Source organism: Hippocampus comes, unplaced genomic scaffold (assembly GCF_001891065.2).
Source record: "Hippocampus comes isolate QL1 unplaced genomic scaffold, H_comes_QL1_v1.1 scaffold147, whole genome shotgun sequence".
Lineage (NCBI taxonomy): Eukaryota > Metazoa > Chordata > Actinopteri > Syngnathiformes > Syngnathidae > Hippocampus > Hippocampus comes.
Window position 1 is genome coordinate 860,838 of NW_017805009.1, and position 12,034 is coordinate 872,871.

General features: G+C 40.0%; 1 long non-coding RNA gene across 1 annotated transcript; it reads right to left on the reverse strand.

The window, feature by feature from the left end:
• Positions 1-6,619: 6,619 nt before the first annotated feature.
• LOC109510556 (uncharacterized) lies at positions 6,620-7,416 on the reverse strand. Its single transcript, XR_002167148.1, has 2 exons — positions 7,261-7,416; positions 6,620-6,990 (listed from the first exon to the last, which is right to left on the reverse strand). It is a non-coding gene; the product is annotated as an uncharacterized LOC109510556 (long non-coding RNA).
• Between the last annotated feature and the right edge of the window lie 4,618 nt (positions 7,417-12,034).

Genomic DNA, 12,034 nt, shown 5'->3' on the forward strand with positions numbered 1-12,034 from the left:
TTACCCAGTGACCGTGTTGATGCAACACCACCATTCGCTTACTGTGGTATGGACTGCTTTGGCCCCTTCCACACCAAACAGGGTCGGAAGGAGCAAAAAAGGTATGGCCTGCTCTTCACGTGTCTGTGCTCCAGGGCGGTGCATATTGAAATGCTCGACGATTTGACAACAGATGCCTTCATCAATGCCTTGAGATGCTTTATAGCTATCCGTGGAGCCGTGAGACTTATAAGATCTGATCAAGGCACTAACTTTGTGGGAGCAAGAAATGAAATGGCAAAGGCGCGACAAGAATTAAACCAGGAAAGATTAGCCTCCTACCTTGCAGACAAACAATGCGATTTTCAAATGAACACGCCACACTCAAGCCACACTGGTGGAGTATGGGAACGTCAAATCAGGACGGTGAGAAGCGTACTAAGCACTGTCTTGGCCCAAAGTGCTGGAAGGTTAGATGACTCTTCCCTCAGGACTTTCCTTTATGAAGCTATGTCCATTGTTAACAACCGGCCCTTAACTGTTGACAACATCAGTGATCCCACAAGTTTGGAACCCCTCACACCAAATCATTTGATTACAATGAAGTCTTCTGTACCACTTCCCCCACCTGGCAAGTTTATCCAGAAAGATCTCTACGCCAAAAAACGGTGGAGAAGGATTCAATATCTTTCCGAGCAATTCTGGCACAGGTGGAGGAAGGAATACCTTACAAACCTTACCCTGAGGCAACGATGGCTTACACCAAGGCGCAACATGGAAGTTGGTGATGTTGTGATCATCAAAGAGGATGATGTCCCTCGCAACGAATGGAAACTTGCTAGGGTTGTTGAGGCAAACCAAGATGATGACGGACTGGTGCGAAAAGTAACCGTACAGATAGGAGAACGAAAATTAGGAAGAAAGGGAGAGCGCCTCAATAAGCCTTCCGTCGTCCAAAGAGCTGTACAGAAGTTAGTGGTTCTAGTTAATGGTAACTAAGGAGAAAGCATCAGATGCTGATCAGAAACATTTCCAAGTTAAGGTGTCAAATATTCAATCTAGAATACGCCTTTTTTTTAGGAAAGTTAATTCCATTGTTTGTTTGAATGACATTAAATTTGTCTGGTTTATAGAGAACACATCAGGACAAGGGTGAAATTACTGTTCATTATTTTCAAGTGTGTAAAATAATTTTTTTTTTTTTTTCATTTATAAATGTTACTCCAACAGTAATTTGGTGGGAGTGTAACTGGCGCCCATATTGAGCCATTGGTTGCCATGACAACTAATGTTATAGTTATAAATATATAATTTTGATGCTATTCATTATAATGGTACTTTGTTTTTATGTAAATCTTCATATCGTGTAATTTCATGTTATTTGGCATGTTTGTTGGTGATCACTTCCGGGTCACGCGCGGCAGATCGGGAGGAATTAGAAAGATCGAGAAGACAACTTGAGAGAGAGAGAGAAAGAAACGATACCGTCTGTTCAACGTGATTTAAGTTTAACTACTTTCGGTGTTAGAAGGTGAACACGGTATGTGTCTGTTTTGATTATTTATTAATGCCTTGTCGAAAAGAATATTGTAATGTTTATTGTTGTTTGAAATGTGTTGCAGTTTTCACGGTGTTCCATGATTAAACGTTTTTGGACATCAGTACGAAGCGTCATCCTTGACCGGGGTAGTTACACCCCATCTCTGCTGCCTTCCACCCAGATTGTTCGTATGGGTGGAGTGTGACCTGCCCTTCACTCCTCGCAGCTGTGCCATGGCCAGATGGGTTGGCATTTTAAAATCATTCTAAAAATGATCAAAATAATCATGTGTTCAATGAATTGATTTCTACAATGATTCAGAGGATTTGATTTACACTGTTGTCACATTTGTGAATGAAGTACGATGACGTTCACTACAAATGTCCGCGGAGTGCAATATCTATCTGCCTGTGCTCAGAACACATTGCTAGTTCTTTTTCTGCGCTCCTTGCCTGGTGCAATGGGTAAAAGTCATGCTGGAGGTGGGAATTATGGGGTCTTATTGATTCATTTCGATATAGAGCAAAGATTGCCCTTTACATTTTTGTCTTTCTACTATAGCTCCCTCTGTCCTTTATGTCTTTACATAGAGCTCTCAACTGATAAGCACCCGCTAAATGACAAATTCAAATAACACAGTGCATAAGTATGTTCATATACTAAACAGAATATGAAAGCATTTGGAGCTTAAGGTCCATTACGGCTCTTCTTGGCCATTTGCATTAGAATCTATTAGCTCAATATACTTTTACAAATAGATAAATTGACTTTCTCAACTTCAAGCATTTGCTTTTAAGTACTGTACTCAGCAAAATTAGCCCCAGAACCATTCAAATAAAGACAATCCATTTTCTGAAATTATACCTATTAGAGAATTCACATAGGTTCATTAAAGATGACAATATAAGTAAAATGCACTAGGAAAAGCATGCATCATTAAAGATGGAAATGTAGAATTGCATTAGCCATACGCACTCTAAGCAAGTGTCGATTAAATCAGAAAAAAGATATCATTTACTGTATAGAATTAGAGGTCTTATTAAATTACCTATAAAAGATGTATTTTTCCTAATTTGATTTATTGCTAATTGTGCATTGTTCACAGACCCGTGTTACAATGTATTACACTCGAGTGGTTGTGAATATTGAAATTCAAGATGTATAATTGCACCATATTACTGTTGTGTGCGTGTGTGTGGGAGGGGGGTGTTCAAACAGATTTAGGAACTAAGGTATATGAGTATTTTACATCGTCCTGTTCTTGTCTTACGCCAACTAATACTTATTAGTTGGGAAGTAGCTGCATTATTACCGTATTGGCCCGAATATAAGACGGCCCTGATTATAAGACGACCCCCTCTTTTTCAAGACTCAAGTTTGAAAAAAGACTTTTTGAACACCAAATTAGTTTTTATACAGAAAATAATTGCAGTACATCTGAAACAAATGATTATAACAATATATTTGAGAGAAAAAGCATGTTATTTGCCTCATTCAAATCTTAATATCTGAACATTTAAATATGTAAATTAAAGTGCAATCACATTCATAAATAAATGGCTTCTGGTTTTTGAAATGTAAATTACATCATAACTTCTCCTCAGCTGGCGGTTAACCTGGCCGATCTTCGACCCACTTTTCTCCAGATTGTCACTACGTTTCTCCAGTTTCTGTTATCTCTTCTATTATTTTCTTCTCTTTTCTTTCTTACTGCTATTTTTTTTTCTTCTTCGTGCTACCGCTATTTTTATTTTTATTCTTTGTGACAGGGGTTCACTTTGGCCTGGGGAGTCAAGTTCAGCATTCGCTTCAATGATATCTGGCGCCATCTAGCGTCGTGAATGGGTATAATGTCTAGACCCCGAATATAAGACGACCCCCACTTTTTCAGTCTTATTTCAATGCAAAAAACACCGTCTTATATTCGGGCCAATACGGCAATTGAACTACATTCAGACTAGTGTGGTCACAGTGTCACTGATGACAACATCACATCAGTCGAGCTACTTTCTTGATCGCATAGTGCTGAGAGATAGATGGTGCCCTGTGGCCATACATTAACAAATTCATGCTACTTATTGAGTCATATTCGAATCAGTTTTCATTTATAAATATGACAACAGTGTGCATCGAGACCTCTGAATCATTATAGGGATAATTTAATTAATATTATTATCTTCATTTATTTTTCACGCCCCCTCGTCGTGGCACAGCAGTGAGGGAGTGGTGTCACACACGGACACGAACGACTGGGATGGACAGCGGTCTCAAAGTGCACACTTCACAGTGCAGATCTGTGATCTCCATGGCCAACAGTCCAGTATCCGCCCATGGAGGTCTGCTTGCAATTACTTTGCATGTTCGACCCTCCTGCATGGATGCAAGCAAATCTGATTCTTCTTCCGCCATGTCAAGGACTGCTCCTTTCACATGTTGATTTTAAAGGGAATGAGAGGAACCGCTTACATGGGTGGCGAATCAAGTTGGCTGAGTTCACACCCACAATGGCACAAATTGCCTGTTTTTAACTTTGCCAAGCTGTTTTATTAGATTTAGTCGCCTCATGTTAGACTTGCATTGGGCCTTAAAACAGAGTGCATTGTGCCATTTAAACCCTCATAGCACAATTACACCAAAAAAAACAAAAAAAAACCTTAACTTTAACTTTTAATGAGACTCACTTGATTTTCCAAGATGAACTTGTTATCAAAAACTGGAAAGAACCGACTTGGTATTCTCCAGAAACGACGAGAAAATCTGGATCAGGCGTTCCCTGATTCATCTAGTGCAGTGTTGGTGTAGTGTAATGGGAAGTCATTAGATTAGTGCGTGCAGTTTGTTCTCAGTCCCTGGCTACATATTTATATTTCATATTTTGTGTTTCACACTGTATTAACAGCTGTGCCTTGTTTTTGCCATCTGCAGACAATTTACAGTACAGAGATCTGTAATAATACCGTGTTTTCTTCTTGCAACTCTCTCAATAGACAGCGCACTGCAGATTCTTGACAGGTGCACAGACATTTGCTCATGAGACAGGGCGAGGAGGATTATTACTGCATTATTTAGCTTTCCTGAAATAAACACACACATTGCCCGCCTGGAATGATGTGTGACTATAAAGTCAGCATTGGGCTGTGCATGCAGCGGCAGCCAATTATGATTTACGCCGGCCACCAAGACCCATGGTGCTTCTTTCCCGCTCCAACAAGAACCACTTAGTACTGAGGGTTTTCTGTCCATACCCTCTCATTTGCTTTGTATCTCCCGCTTTTATGACCTTTTTACATTCACCTTGGCTTGTTCTCCCACTTGCTATCACCACAGTGGCTCAGGTTGCACTCCACAGTCCTGTTTCAGTATAATAACTTGACACTTCACGTTGCATTAGTCTTAGTCCTGACAACAAGGTTATGTGACCTATGGTGTCAGAGAGCATACACCATACTTGCTTGGAGGAGCTATTTATCAAGACAGCTTTGGGCCACCTATGATTCAGAGCAGAACAAATACAGATCAGTCCTATAGAGGACATATAGTACTTGTCTGCAACCTTAGCGAGCAAGCACCTTCAAATTGTTGTGTCTCATCTTAAGCAAGCTACCCAGAGGAATCATTAAATTACATTAGGAATTTGACGTAATGAGCAATATTTACAGTATATGCATTATAGACTTGTTTATTTGGTGTGTGAAAACACTGTATCAAATGATTGCCTGGGTTGCCTGTCCTGTTGTGATGTCTGTGGGTCTAAGTCATGGAACAGTCCCATATAGCATTCAATATTTGCACAGAACCTTCGGGCTTCTGCTAGAAAGCGAATAAATAAATACATACATAAATAAATAAAAGGGGTCTGGAAAAGATGACGAGAGCAGCAAAATTTTGTTTGGGGCTCATCAGTTCAAATGGTGGCAGTGGTGCACTGACTCCCATTTAACATGAGTTTGAATGTTATTGGTTTAACAGGTAGTGGGTTCGCACAGCGAACTAGCAGTGATGCCGCAAGCGATTGGCAATAGTTTACTCAAAATGAGACTGGTAGGATGGTCACTTGCAAAATATGCAAGTCATCCTCAAATACAGGAAACAAAAACACACAGGCTATGCATGCCCATCTAACACTAGCTGACAAACAGCATTAACTACTCTCATCAGCCATCAGCTAATTCACAAAACAACCTACTGTAATCGTGAAAGTAAAGATTATATACTCCGTCTGCTTAGACAATAAAATGAGGACAAGCAGTGGTCGACCAAGTGCCTCTTTATCATCAAAATGAACTGTTTATGTCATCACCAAAGAAAACATCCAATCAGTGTTTCTCTCACTCATCCAATCACAAATCAGCCAAGTTCATGTTCTCACAGATGGTTGGATCTCATCTAACTCTTGCAGCCACCTGAGCGACATGACTGCAAGTTTGCTACAATACATTACTGCAAAGCATAGCCTCCTGTCATTTTTATCTCAGTGATATATTAAAATGACACACTGTAGCAAATTGTGACCCTGCGGTTGAGTTACTTGAATTGGTTGAATTCAACTTGACTATCATCACCTTAGCGTAGACTACGACAAATTTTACGTGCTTCAACCCCTCGATTGGTTCATTCTGAACACCGCCACATGCTCACAAAAACCTGCCATTTTGAACAGTGGTGTGTAGACTTTTGAGATCACGTCACATGATTTCATATTTTACAGTTAATACATGAACAAAAAGTATGTGAAGCAAGGGAACATCCGGTAATGACTATGGACCCATTTTATTTATTCATTTCATATTTTTCTGTGCAGTTGAGTAATTCACTCAGAACTAACTATTTTATCCATATTTGGAAGAGATCGGATTATTATCTGAGGATATTCTGTTTTAATGTGGATTTTTTTTTTTCTTTACACTGCCATCATGCAAATACAAATGAAACCCTCTGGTGTATATTTATTTCGAGAAAACCGATTTGATTATTTGGTTTTGCAGGAATTACATCCAATTGGTTTGTCATAATAATAATTAAAATGGGAATGGCTGGTAGCCTGTTAAACTACACATACAAAAATACTGCTATACTGTTCTCACATTTACTAAAATCTTCTGATATCACACATTTCTCCACATTCATTTTCTCAAAAAGAAAATGTGTGGTGACTTGCTGTGTTGCAGTGTTCTCTTTCATTTTATAGCGTGTGAGCAACCTCTGTCACCATTACACAATTGCAGCCTTAGTGAAGGTGTTTATCTTATTCATGTCTTTCTCCCTTTCCCTGGGGTCCATTGGCCCCCGTCTGCTTCCTGGTGCTGTCTGGGAGTCCAAGTCTTTGCGGCACCAGGATCATTTTCCCCTCTGTAGCTGTTGTCACTAGCATGGACTCAGCTAATTCATCTTGCTAACGGCAGGTGGGTCAATGGGGTGCTGTAATCGTGATCTCCATGTCCTTCTCTTTTTTTTCTGTTGCAGCTCCTGATCTTAAAAAACATAAAATACCCTTAAATGACAACATCTGTGTCATTAGTCTGCATGTTCACAAACCTTATGTTTTACAAATACAACCACATTAGTTTTAGGTTACCATTTACATGATTTGGGAATTGGTTTTCCATTTTCATATGAGTCAGTAAACTGACATTTAAGTACTCTTGTTTCCTCAACTTGGAGAAAAAAAAATCCCCCAGTATTAATATAATGGGGTGTATGTTATTCATAGAGCTAACAGGTATTGTAAGAGTAAGAGTTACCAGAATGAAGTCAGCTCTCGGAGCAGACAGAGTCGCTGGGGCATGAATCTCCAGAGAGCGCTAGACGTGGAATGAGCCCAGGCTGATTTGAGTCAGGAGGAAGGTCGTCACCACACAAATGAAAAACATGAGAAGTGGTTCAAGGTCTAATCAAGTCCTCAGACTGCACTCACTGGGAGCAATTAAGTTCCTCCCCCTCGCTCAACACACTGTAGGTAACCAGATCCTCCTATTGACATTCTCAATAAAAGGTCATTTACTGTACATGGACAAAATGATCAGGTTCCATTGCCTCACAACCTCGTAACAAAATATAACTTGGCAATAAATTGGTGTCTTAGGGATTGCATGTGAGCCGTGATGTCATTTACAAAATTCACCAGGACATGAAATTTGGGGGGATTTGATTAGTAATCATTTAAGAGATGGCTTACGCTACGAGTAGGTTGTGCACTGTGTTTGGCTTGTATCTGCAATCAGCGCACACAGCTCTTCATTGCATGAATTTGTAGACCTTGGCAGGGTCCTCCCAAACCGCTGGAATTCATTACTATCATTGCTTGTCTGACACTAATGAAGTCCTGCTACTTTCTGCAGTCTAGTCTCTCCAACCACAACAACTACACGTCACCCAAGCGTCGTGTGTCCATCTTGCAGCTCCTTTTGACATCAAGAGAAAACTGCCTCATAGGGGTATTTGATCTTCACATGCCGATCCTCTAAAAAATGTGGAGAGCTTGATTAAATAATCCCTGAGCTGTTTTGCGTTTTCCACATTTCAGATACATTAACACATTACATACAAGATAACTTTCAAATGTCTTTAATGTTCGGACTCTGCATAATGTTACAGTGATGTAATAAAATATTACACATATGTTTTAGAACCAAAACCTCCGTCTCATTTTTGATGAACACTTGGGCCCTCGCCTGCATTTTTTTTTTTTGATATGGGTTCAATATTGTGGTGAGTATTTTTTAGGTGTTACTATGCACATTTTGAGAACCATGCACTGACAGAAATTTTCAACTACTGTATATGAATAAGAGCACCTATACTTTGAATATTGCTGCAGACAAAGCCAGTCAGAAAACAAATACCTTATACTACGCTTTGCTTTTTATTCTTGTTCTATTTCAACTTGCAATCAAAATAAGACTGGTATCGGTTTGGCCCATGGTAGCATGTGACCTGAGTAAACCAGGTAACTGGTAATCTGATTCTGTCGGAAAGTCACAATATCCGGTCCACTAATTAAGACGTAAAATCAGGTTTCTTCAATCCATACAAAACAGTTTAAAAGGGAGAATATGTGCTTTTGCGCGTAGCTATTTGTCAGCCAAGAGCTTGCTGAAAGGCTGGCATCATTAGATTGTTGCTGTACAGAACCAAGAAATACTAGAAATACAGAATATGACCCTGAGAAAACACTTTTTTTTACACTTCTGCTCTGAATGGATTCGGCTGTTGATTTTTTTTTTTTTTTTACCTTTCTTTTTAGACTTTCTTTAACAAAGCCTCAGCATCACCTAAATTAGCGTCTATATTTCCTAAATGTATTTATTATACAGTATGTGCATACCACACGTAATTTCTAATCCGTAGTGTTATTTAACACAGCCCATTGGTTGTAATACAGTGTCCCTGCCATGTCTTTGGTTTTCAACGAAGGGGAAACAATGAGTCTTTTGAATAAGTAAAGAGATGCTTTTCCTAGCACATTCATTTTGGCACGATCTGCAATGAATCATGGATGTGGCATGGAAAAGACGTATTTATCTGAGAACAGGACAAGGATCGGAGAGGGTTATCAACCACTTTCACACATCAATTGATTCCCATCAAAGTGAGATGTACCATAGAGAAGTAAATATGTGAACAGCGACTGTCACAAAAGGTTGGAGAAATTATTATTTCTAGAGTAGAGCGTTTAAAGTCATCGCCGCATGCCAGCCTGCACGTGAGAGTTTTATTGGGCACATCAAGTAGTTTGTTCAGATGGCTGCTGCTGCAAAAAAAGCTCATTTCAGCAAAAGGTGCCAAGGCCACACATGTCACACATGTTCATCGTGCTTACTTGCAAAGTGCCATTCTTATTCACGTCTGAGTGCGCATATGCCACACAAAGGAGTGCTCACACAGAACTGATTGCCCTCCGAACACACTCGCACTATGGCATAGATGCACTGACGTGACATTTAAAGCAAAGCTCAACAGTTCCTGGCTATCTTTGGAAAGTGATGATGATCTTTGCTGTGCTGCTCATCAACAGTGAGAAAGATTGCAATGTACAGCCGTCTGCGGGCCACCCTCATTTGACATGTTGACGCAGTAGGTCCTTAAAAGTGCATGTGTCAGGAACTTGGAACTAATAGTGCAATGTGTAACTTCAGAAGATTAGCCGTGGCCGCTCTGGTGTTTAGAGCAGTTTTTGAAAAATGTGTGTGGCAGTCGTACGTGAGGTGGGAGAAATGAAGGTGGCGTGGATGCCTCTGCAAGAGTGGAAACTAAGTGAAATATAAGATTGCAATATTTTGATAAAGTAATCACGCTCTGGGAGCAAACCTCAAACTCAGATATCGGCCTTTGGTGATTCCGCGCAGCTCCTCTGAACACGGCGACATCAGATTTACAAATTGAAAATCATTAATAATTCTAACCAGGATGTGATAAATCTGGAATCACTCCCGATGAACCTGGACACACTTTCATCAATCAAAAAGATTACTTGGAAATTTTTTAAAATCTGACGTCAGGATGTCAGGCTTACTAATGGTTTTTGTAGATCTCTCACTGAGATATATCATTAATCTGTGATACATTTGAAAGGTGTCACCGAGGCGATATGTGATTCCTCGAACATTAAGGAGACGCTGGTCTGTGTCAATAAAAGAGCTGCGATGGCTGAAAGCTGCATGGGTGTGGGGTCATTAAGTTGATGTAGGTTCAACAGTTCACTGATTGTTGACCGTAAAGAGAGTTAATTACATATTTACGTTTTAAGTATGTTCTATCAATTCCTTGATCAGAAACACAATTAAAGCAATAATAGAATGCCAAATAAGAAGCATTTTCTGAGAAGTCCAACCTTATTTTAAGTTTAATATAATGACTACTACGAAAATGTCCTTATATGGGAATACATGTAATTTTTGACACATTGGATTCAAATGTGCTATTTGTACCCATCGGGATGTCCAGTGAGTGAACAGAGCCATTCTTTTTCTATACCGCTTATCCTCATTACAGTTATGGGTGAACTGAAGCCTATCCCAACTGAATTTGGGGAAGAGGTTGGGTAAGCCCTGCACTGGTTCCCAGAAAATCACAGGGCACATATCACAACAACAAAAAGATATCGCAATACGCACAATATTGCGCTTGTAAAAGTGACTCGATATCATCGTGGCCTTATCTCGGCCATTCTGCTTGAAATGTAATTTTAAGTTCCGTTTGTGCCATGTTGCCTTGCAGCATCCGTGGCCCGGATGTTCCGCTGTCAGCCCAGAAAGAGCTGCTGATGGGCCTCCATTGTGTGTGACTGTTCCCTTTGTCTACATTTTTGATCAGACGAGACGACCTGTTCAAATTCTAAATATTACAGACCAGGTGCTCTGTCAGAGCGTAGTAGAACACATGTCCTATTGCCAAGGCGCCATAAATCGCCACACGCTGGGAAATGCCGTGATTAAACGCAATGAAACATCTACCATACCTGAGAACCGTGACACAACATGGCAAAAACGTAACAAAATGCAGTAGAACATTACGAAACTTCAAAAGGACAAAGGGATGCCGGGAAAGTAGAGTTCATATCCTTCCTGTCCTACATTGAACTCCCTCCAAGTTTTGTTAATCCCTATTATGTACTGTCTGTTTTTTCCTGTGTTAAAACTGTTTAACTCTGGCCGACAAAGCTTCTCATCTCCAAAAAAATTGGATGGTTTAAAAATCTGATCAAGCATCCATGGCAATCATGGACTGTCAAGGTTCCCATGTAGTCCCCATGCATTGTGTCACATCCATCCTGTTATGTCCACGATGGCCTGAAATATAATTTTCGGGACGGTCGGAACATATTGTAACCATAGCATAACCTTTTAATTTGAACTTTACTCAGGAAGTTTGCATTGCCCAAATGAATCATGTGAATGTTTTTCTAGCAACGATTAGTAACCATACGACAGTATGCATGCCAGTTGTTCAACATCCTGTTGTTCTTCAGTTTGATTGTGTAATGGGTGGTAAGCAAATTTAACAATATGCTAACTGGAAAAGATCTTATGATCTGATATGATACAATATGAGCAGGATTTTGATATGCCATTTCAGGAACTCACCATACTGAAGTGGTCGTATTACTTTTTAGCACTACTTGCTATGCTATATATTTAAACAGTAATACAGAACCAGTCATTCCTACCTAATTCCTGAGAATATCCACACTCGAAGATCTATGCCGAGAGTATGTGTTGCAAAGACTGGGAGTAGTGCCATTGTAAAGTAGGAGGTATTGACCGTGATGGCGAACAAGGCACCTCTGTAATCTAAATGTCATTCACTGAAAAGCATCTCCCACATAGCCAATGGATTTCATCTAAACGCCTCGCCAAAAGATTCAATTACTTTTTTCTCTCCTTCTGTTCCTTTCACCATCTAATCTCCGCTCTTCTTCCCATGCACTAGTTGCTTATCTGCTGTGATTATAGTCATTATGAAACAACTGCATATGTTGGCGCCGACAAGCTCAGCCAGATGCCTCTGCAACCAGGT